Source organism: Triticum dicoccoides, chromosome 3A (genome assembly GCF_002162155.2).
Source record: "Triticum dicoccoides isolate Atlit2015 ecotype Zavitan chromosome 3A, WEW_v2.0, whole genome shotgun sequence".
NCBI classification, from domain to species: Eukaryota; Viridiplantae; Streptophyta; class Magnoliopsida; order Poales; family Poaceae; genus Triticum; species Triticum dicoccoides.
Genome location: NC_041384.1, coordinates 109,457,900 through 109,466,753, shown reverse-complemented (window position 1 = coordinate 109,466,753; position 8,854 = coordinate 109,457,900).

The window sequence follows — 8,854 nt, the reverse complement described above, 5'->3', positions numbered from 1 at the left end:
TTAACATGTCTGAGTACAGACATCTACAAATGAAAAAGGCTAAGAAGCCTGACTATCTACCAGATCCTGCCGAGGGCACAAGATCGTAGCTGAGGTATCAAGCTAAACGTCGAAGTCCACACGGAACTACTAGCGAGACTGACGTCTCTCTGCAAAACAAATAAATTAAGCAAACGTGAGTACAAATGTACTCAACAAGACTTACATCAGAACTAACTACATATGCATCGATACCAACAAGGGGGGTGGTGGAGTTTAACTGCAGCAAGCCAGCTTTGACTCAGTGGCTAACCTGAACTACGATTGCAAGCAACTCTTGTGAGGTGGCGCACATGAGTCCACATATTCACCATTCAATACACCACTATGGATCCGCTCCCGTCTCCCTACGAGAAGGCCATCCATAGCACTCACACTTATCTTACGAGTTTTAGAGTATCCACTTTCACTTGTCTATGAACTATGCAAGGGGTCCAAGTTTCCATATCCGAGGAATCCGGCTATTCGAATCAATAATGAGAACCCTGCAGGGGTGTACTTCTTCACACACGCTCCCACCACTTACCGTCGTTTACACGACATGTACTCGACAACCTTCAAGCGGAAGCCCAATGAGGGTGTCGGCCACGGCCTACCTAAACACTCAAGTCTCTAGTCCAGGTTTATCGCCTATCCAGGTTCCATCCGCAGGGAGTTCGGCCGAGGTTTGCACATACAGCCCCGAACGATGTGAATAGGGTTCCCGAGACACCAAACGGGCGCCTGGTACACCATGCCACGGTGTATCTACCGCATCATAGCCCACCCCTAGGGTCAGCGCTACGCACGGCCGCCAACACATAACCTACAAACACCAGAAACTAGTTGCAACTCCTGGACAGAGTACTAGGGTGATTAAGAAGCCGAGAGGGTCAATTAAGGATCCCAATGAGTGGTAGTAGCTGTTCATGGATCACAGACACAGAACTCAGTTCCTGAGGACGGCTGCAATGAGACAACCCACCATGTACTCCTACATGGCCTCTCACCGCTACCTTTACCAAATCGTGTTCACACACTTAGCTCACACACAGTAGGACATGTTCATCACTGATCCAATTCATCCCCGATGAATCAGACCTGACTCAACTCTAAGCAGTAGCAGGCATGACAAATAAGCATGAATGAGTAGGCACATCAGGGCTTAAACAACTCCTACTCATACTAGTGGGTTTCATCTATTTACTGTGGCAATGACAGGTCATGCAGAGGATAAGGGGTTCAACTACCGCAACAAGTAACAGATGAATCGTTGTTGTCCTAATGAAGTAAAAGAGAGCAGGAGCGAGGGTTTGTATCGGAATGAAGAAGGGGTTTTTGCTTGCCTAGCACTTCTGAAGATAACATTGAGTCTTCATCAGTGTCAACGATCACAGCGTCGGAGCAGCGTCTACCGAGAGGGGACAAGTACCGGCAAACAAGGAAGAACACAATCAATGCGATGCAACAATATGATGCATGATCATGACATGGCAAGATGCTGTTGATTGAGCTAATGCAACTAGCAACAAGTTAAATGGAGTTGGTTTGAACACTAGGTTCAAATTCAAATTCAAACTATGAATTCAAATAGTGCATTATCATGTTTTGGACAAACAGTGAGGTTAAGTTGTTCAAACATGCATGAAAATGCCATATTCAGATTCCTTGGACTTTTCTGATCATTTTTCATATATAATTTATTTCATTTGGAGTTACGGTTGAATTTCTATGAATTTTAGAAGTTTAGGCAATTTTCTGGAATTTTCTAAATTATTTTTAATCTAGAAATGACTTATTGCGTCAGCATGACGTCTGTGTGACATCAGCAGGTCAACTGAGTTGTTCTGGGTCAATCCTGACCAGTGGGTCCCACTGGTCAGTGACACGCTGCTGGCCAGGGTCACTGACAGGTGGGCTCGGTCAACGTTGACTTGACCAAAGTCAAAGCTGACACGTGGGGTCCACACGGGATTAAGTAAAACTAAACAGAAATTAAACTGCTGTTAGTTAAGGGCGTGGGGCCCATACTTCAGTCACTAGGTTGGGTAGTTAGTGACCTAATTAGTTTAGCCTAACTTGACACGTCGACCGGCCGGGGTTAGGCCGCCGGCGACCTCAACCGACGACGGAGGCTCGCCGGACTTGTGCTACAGGCGGCGGATGGACTCGCGGAGACCACCGGGGTGTAGCCCGTGCTCTCTCGCATCCAGAGGAGTAGGTGGGTGGCTGCGGGGGTGCTGGAGCTCGCCGGAACGAAGCTCGCGGCGGTGGCCGGAGTTCGGCGTTAGCGGGTTAGGCGCTACGGTGCACGGTAGGGGGAGGTGTTGGTGTCTACGAACTTCTAGAGACGTGCTGAGCACGATGGGATGCTCGGACGCGAGCGGCGCCCGCTCTAGCCACGATGGCTTCATGAACGGCGGCGAGGAGCTCTCGGGTCCGGCGGAAACAGCAGCTAGAGTGGGCGAACGACATGGGGAGAAGAGGGGAACGGGTCAGCGGCTCACCGCGATTCGGTGGAGAAGCACGGCATGGTCGGGGAGGAGCTGGAGCAAGCAAATCGACGGCGGCGGTCATTGGTGCCGAAGCTTGAAGATGACGAAGATGCCGGCGACGAAGGGCTCCCGCAGTCATGGCCGTTGGCTTATCGACGTGTGGTGATGAGGCGGAGCCTATGGCCAGGCTAGATAGGTGAGGGAGGCTCGGTGGGTGCGGCCGCAGTGGACGGCGGCGACGGGGTCGCTTGGGAAGAGAGCAGAGAGGGGAGGGGCAAGAGCTGCGAGGAGGGGAGAAGTCCAGAGGGTCGAGGGGAGTGCGTGGCAGCGCCAGGGCGAGGCGACAAGCAGGAGGTGGCCGTCGGTGGCCGTGCGCGTGCTGGCGCACCGCGGGCACACGCCCATCCTCCTGGCAAAGGAGGAAGATGACAGGGGAGGGGCCAGGTGGGCTAGGCCGGTGAAGCTGGGCCGGCAACAGGTAGGTGGGCCGAGGTAAGTGCCAGGTTAGTCCTTCTCTCTCTCTCTTTTATTTAGTTTCTGTTTTCTATTTATGTTATGTTGTTTTGATTTAGTTTATAACCCAAATCATTTCAATAAATCCTAAAAATAATTGTGGGCATTAAATGAATTATTACAGAGGCCCTTACCTATTTTCAGAATTATTGGAGCATTTAAAAATATTAATAGTATTTAAATGCCCCAATTCAAATACAATATGGGTTATTCAAGAATCCAGAATGGCCTAAAAATATGTGCATCATTTTTGGTAGAGGTTTTCACCTTTATAAAAAATAATGAACTTTTGTAAAGGGCATTCTGGGTTCATTGAAAATATTTTTATTTTGATCCTAATTGCATTTCATTTAGTGCTAGGGCTTGTCATCCCCATTTCAAATTTCAAACAAATATAGACATGATGCATGGATGCTTATGATACTAATTGCAATCAAATTCTAGGGCTGTGACAACTCACCCCCACTAAACAAGAATCTCGTCCTGAGATTCAAGACGTGAGGTAAGAAGACAGAGGGGATACAAAGCTAACATGACCTTCACGATCCAGATGTCTTTCTCGAGGATGTTGATTCATTGCATCACCTAGATCTCGACGTCTTGCTTTGAGAACTACATCCAACATGACAACGAGTAGAAAGGGAGAATTTAAGAAGAATCGACCTCCCTGAGGTTCGAGCAACTTAGGATCATTTTAATGATCACAAGATCAACTCATGGAATGAGACATAGTAACATCTCTTGAGCTGATACACGAAGCATACACCTAGAGGGATGGAGTGAAACGGATGGCGAAGGTTCACTAGGTAGGCAACAATTCCATACTCAAATAAGATGGAGCATGAATTTCAAAGTAGCAAGAAGATATTTGCCATGATTCCGTAACGTGATACCTCGGGGAAGGTGACTCGTAGAATTATTCCCTTAAGTGGCAAAAGAATTACTTTTGATTTGGAGATCATTGAAACTCTTTATACCAGCCTAAGGAAATCACAATCGAACATTTGAAGGAGTTCAAAAGAATGACATACTTGGACTAGAAAGGATGATGTGGACTACCTTGTTGAAGAAAACGCGATGGATGATTTGCTTATCATCGGAAATAGATGGAACCCGTGGTAGGACCACTTGAAGATGATCCTGATCAGTAATTACTGAGAAGGGTAGTCCGTAGTAGGATGACACAAGGGAGGTGCGAGTTGGGAACAAAATGCAAATGCTGGGAATGATTCTAGTAACTGGGGAGAAACCCAATAGTAGAGAGAGATTCCACTGTTTGAAAGGTTATAACATAACCGAGGAAACATGAAGCAAATCCCAGTTAACGCCAACGATAAAACCTAGTGCTTGCGCGTGCTCTCAAGAACTTGAGCATCTCCATATTCATCAAGGTTTTACCAATATCCGTGTCAAGGATCATGGCAACACAACATACCACCATGATGAATGGTGATGGATGATGCAGATGCAAAGGAAGATAACACTTTCTCAGATTTCACCTTAGCGAGGCCAAGGGAATGAAATCTGGATGATCGACCGAGAGACATTTAGCACTCCGCTTCTAATGTTCTCCTTGATGTACTGGTTACCACGGTCATGCTTTAAAGCATCGGCATAGCCACCAAGTAGTGGTCGGACTTCGGAATACAATAGATCCCTAAGGAACAACTTCTGGAGTAAATCCTATGAAATCCTTATGGGGAGGTGACCAACTTCCTCAATCAAGATACTACAATAATAGGTCTTCCGGCTGGGGGTGTTGGCCATGACATCCACTTTACCGGTTACAGGGAGACCAATATTATAGTTCTTGGAGTGTGTTCCAACCATCATATCTGCCTAAAATTCAGATCTGGTTGGTGTTAGGATATTCCAGACTCATCAAGTCTAGAAAGAAAAATGAAGTTTTGCAACACAAATCGACGAGATGACGTTGCGAGATTCTCGGGGAATGAACTACGATAGTAAGCTCCAAAACATGAGCCGGTTCTGCTACAAGCGTGTGAACACGTTGTCCTAGACAAGCATGGCCACCTGGTAGTCTTACAATGAAACACTACCGAGTTCAGGAGGGAACCATCAACGAGGATATCGAAGTCCTTGCGTAAGTCTAGCTCCTAAGAAGAAACTTCTTCTCCTTGAACAAACCAATCAGTGGCTTGGTGTGCTAGGAACACATATGGAGTGGAGGTAATTAATCTACCAAACCATAGAATACTTCGCACATATGCATGACTGATTTGGGATGATTCCAAGGGAAACAAAACAAACCTTTCTCAAATTCATGGCGACAACTTACACCTAGTGCATGTGAACTTAGAGAAAGTCACTTCTTTTATCCAAGCATAAGCTTCATGAACGGAACACGAAGGCATTGCTTACAAGGTTTTCAACACTAGGTTGATGTTCAACATGAATCATGGGGGAGACAAAATGCTGCTGATGGGCTCAACAACAACTCATCGGAATTTCCATATCACTGGATGTAACACCCTCGATGCGGCTATAGCTCCCACGTGTCGAGGCACGACTTAGAGACATAACCGCATTGAAAGAAATGTCGCAAGTTAGGCAATCATCACAACATCCCATGTAATGTATAATAAAAGGGGGAGATAACATAGTTGGCTTACACTCGCCACGTCAATCAAGAACATAAATAACATTACATCATCCAACACACTCATGGCCCGACTACGGCGCCAAAATAAAGAGAACCCAACATGCGACAACGGTCCCAATCACCCCCAACTGGGCACCACTACTGATCATCGGGAAAGGAAACGTAGTATCGTTGAGAGTCTTCGTCGAACTCCCACTTGAGCTCATACTCGTCACCTGGAGCGGAATCACCTGGACCTGCATCTGGAGTTATAGTATCTGTGAGCCACAGGGACTCAACAATCTCGCACCCTCACGATCAAGACTATTTAAGCTTATAGGAATGGTAAGGCAAATATATGTGGAGCTGCAGCAAGCGACTAGCATATATGGTGGCTAACTTATTCACAAAAGAGAGCGAGAAGAGGAGGCAAGCGCGAGCGAGAGTCTAAAGGAACAACCTGCGCAAGCATAACTCCAACACCGTGTCCACTTCCTGGACTCCGCCGAGAAGGGGCCATCACGGTAACACACACGGTTGATTCATTTTTAATTAAGTTTAGTTCAAGTTATCTACAACCGGACATTAACAAATTCCCATCTGCCCATAACCGCAGGCGCGGCTTTCGAAAGTTCAATCCCTGCAGGGGAGTCCCAACTTAGCCCATGACAAGCTCTCACGGTCAACGAAGGAATAGACCTCCTCCCAAGACGTTCCGATCAGACTCGGTATCTCGGTAACTCAAGACACTTCGACAGGTTAAAACAAGACCAGCAACACCGCCCGAATGTGCCGACAAATCCCGATAGGAGCTGCACATATCTCATTCTCAGGGCACACTCAGATAGGTCAAGCTACGAGTAAAACCAACCCTCAAGTTTCCCCGAGGTGGCCCCGCAGGCTGCCCGGTTCGGACCAACACTCAGAGGGAGCACTGGCCCCGGGGGGGGGGGTTAAAATAAGATGACCCTTGGGCTCCGGTAACCCAAGGGAAAAAGAGGCTAGGTGGCAAATGGTAAAATCAAGGTTGGGCATTGCTGGAAAAGCTTTAATCAAGGCAAACTATCAAGGGGTTCCCATCATAACCCAACAGCGTAAGGAACGCAAAATCCGGGAACATAACACCGATATGACGGAAACTAGGGCAGCAAGAGTGGAACAAAACACTAGGCGAGAGGCCGAGCCTTCCACCCTTTACCAGGTGTATAGATGCATTAAGATAACATAGCAGTATAAAGATATCCCAACAAGTAAATAAAAGATGTTCCAACAAGGAACGGCCTCCAATCTTCACCTGCAACTAGCAACACTATAAGAGGGGCTGAGCAAAGCGGTAACATAGCCAATCAACGGTTTGCTAGGACATGGTGGGTTAGAGGTTTGACATGGCAATTTGGAGGCTGACAAGCAAAAGGTAGGCATCATAGCATTGGCATAGCAAAAGAGCGAGCAAACTAGCATAGCAAAGATAGTAGTGATTACGAGGGTATGATCATCTTGCCTGCAAAGCTGTCAGAGTTGACTGGATCCTCACAAGCAAACTCAACGGGCTCCTCGGTAGCGAACTCGTCTCCCATCTCTACCCAAACAAGACAAACAAGCAACAAGGACACAATCAACCACGTGCAAGGATCAAGCGATATGATGCAATGATGATATCCATGCGGGATGCGATGCGGGATGCAAAATGCAAGATATGACAGGAAATGCATGAAGCTGGCCTCAACTTGGAATTCCAAGGGTGCCACTGGAAAGAAGATATGAAACCGCTTGAAAAAGATATAAAGAACGCCGGAATCGGAGTTACGGTTTGGAAATGGCAAGCGTTTCAAAAATGACACCGGTCTGCGATTTACATCAAGTAGGCATCTAAACACAATGAAATGAACATGCTACAGCCACCAAATAAGACAACAAAATACATGGCAGGGATGTACACAAGATGCTTAACAAAAGTCTAGCACTGAGCTACGGCCAAATCATCCATTATGAGGTTCAAACAAGCATGTCAAAACGCAAATGCAAAACAGATTCCAGACTTGGTGAAATTAACACTTGTCTGAAATTTCAGATCACGAAGCCCTCTTTGGAGCAGCAAAACAACATGATACATGACCTGATTAAGACAAGTAAGAACATGCCATGGAGCTACTCAACAAGCTTAACAAAAGACCCAAAGTGACCTGGGGCCAAAAGGGTTCACAAAATATACTAACAAGCACCCGAACATAGCAAAAACATAATCAATTTTCAGACTTAGTGAAAACTGGGACATGCTGAAACATAACTCACGAAGGCATGTAAACGAGCTCGATGCACTCACTACGGTGCAAGTCATGGCAAGGCAAGCATACACCCATTAAGAAGGCACAAAATTCTAGCTAGACATGGCAAGAACAAAGGCAAAGCATGCACGGATCAACTACAATAACATCGGCAAAATCGCAAACGAGTTGACGATCTGCCCAGATTCACAACGAAGCAAAAGTAGAGCTCGATTGACTCAAGCTAGGATGCTTCATAATTGCAAACAAAAGACATGGATGGATAGAGCATAACAAGATTAACAAAATTCCTTTACTGATCATCCTCAAGAAAGGCACGGATCACTAGGAAATAGCATGAACATATGGCATCATGAACTAAATAATCCCAGACTTAGTGAAAGCTACCAAGTCCCTGAAAATAGAGTTACAGGGTGCCCCACTTTGCAAGCTTGCACAAGTCACCACACACATCCTAAAAATGCATGGGTTGCACCTCTGGAAAGAAGACAAAATCCTTAACAAAACATATGAAGGACTCACAGGCATAGCATGCACACAAAAATCACGGCAAAAATGACAAAAGTCTAAGATGAACTAGCAGATCTGACAATTAACTCACGAAGCCCTATCCTAACAGCATTTCGGGCATCAAAATAAACTCAAATGAAAATGATGCAATGGAATGAAACGATGTACTCGTCGATACGAACATTTTGATATATTATATGTCCAAAACGGAGCTACGGATGCAAAGTTACAGTAGGTCAAAGATCGCATAAAAAATTAGGGTTCGGAGGGAAAAAGTCAACCGAGGGGAGATATTTTCAGATCTAGATCTGGCACGCAATCCGAGGAACGCCGGAACACTGAAGTTGGCCGGAACTTGGTCGCCGGAGTTCGTCGTTGCCGGGGAAGGAGAGGAAGAAGCCGGCCTTGGCGCGGCTCCCGAGGACGACGGC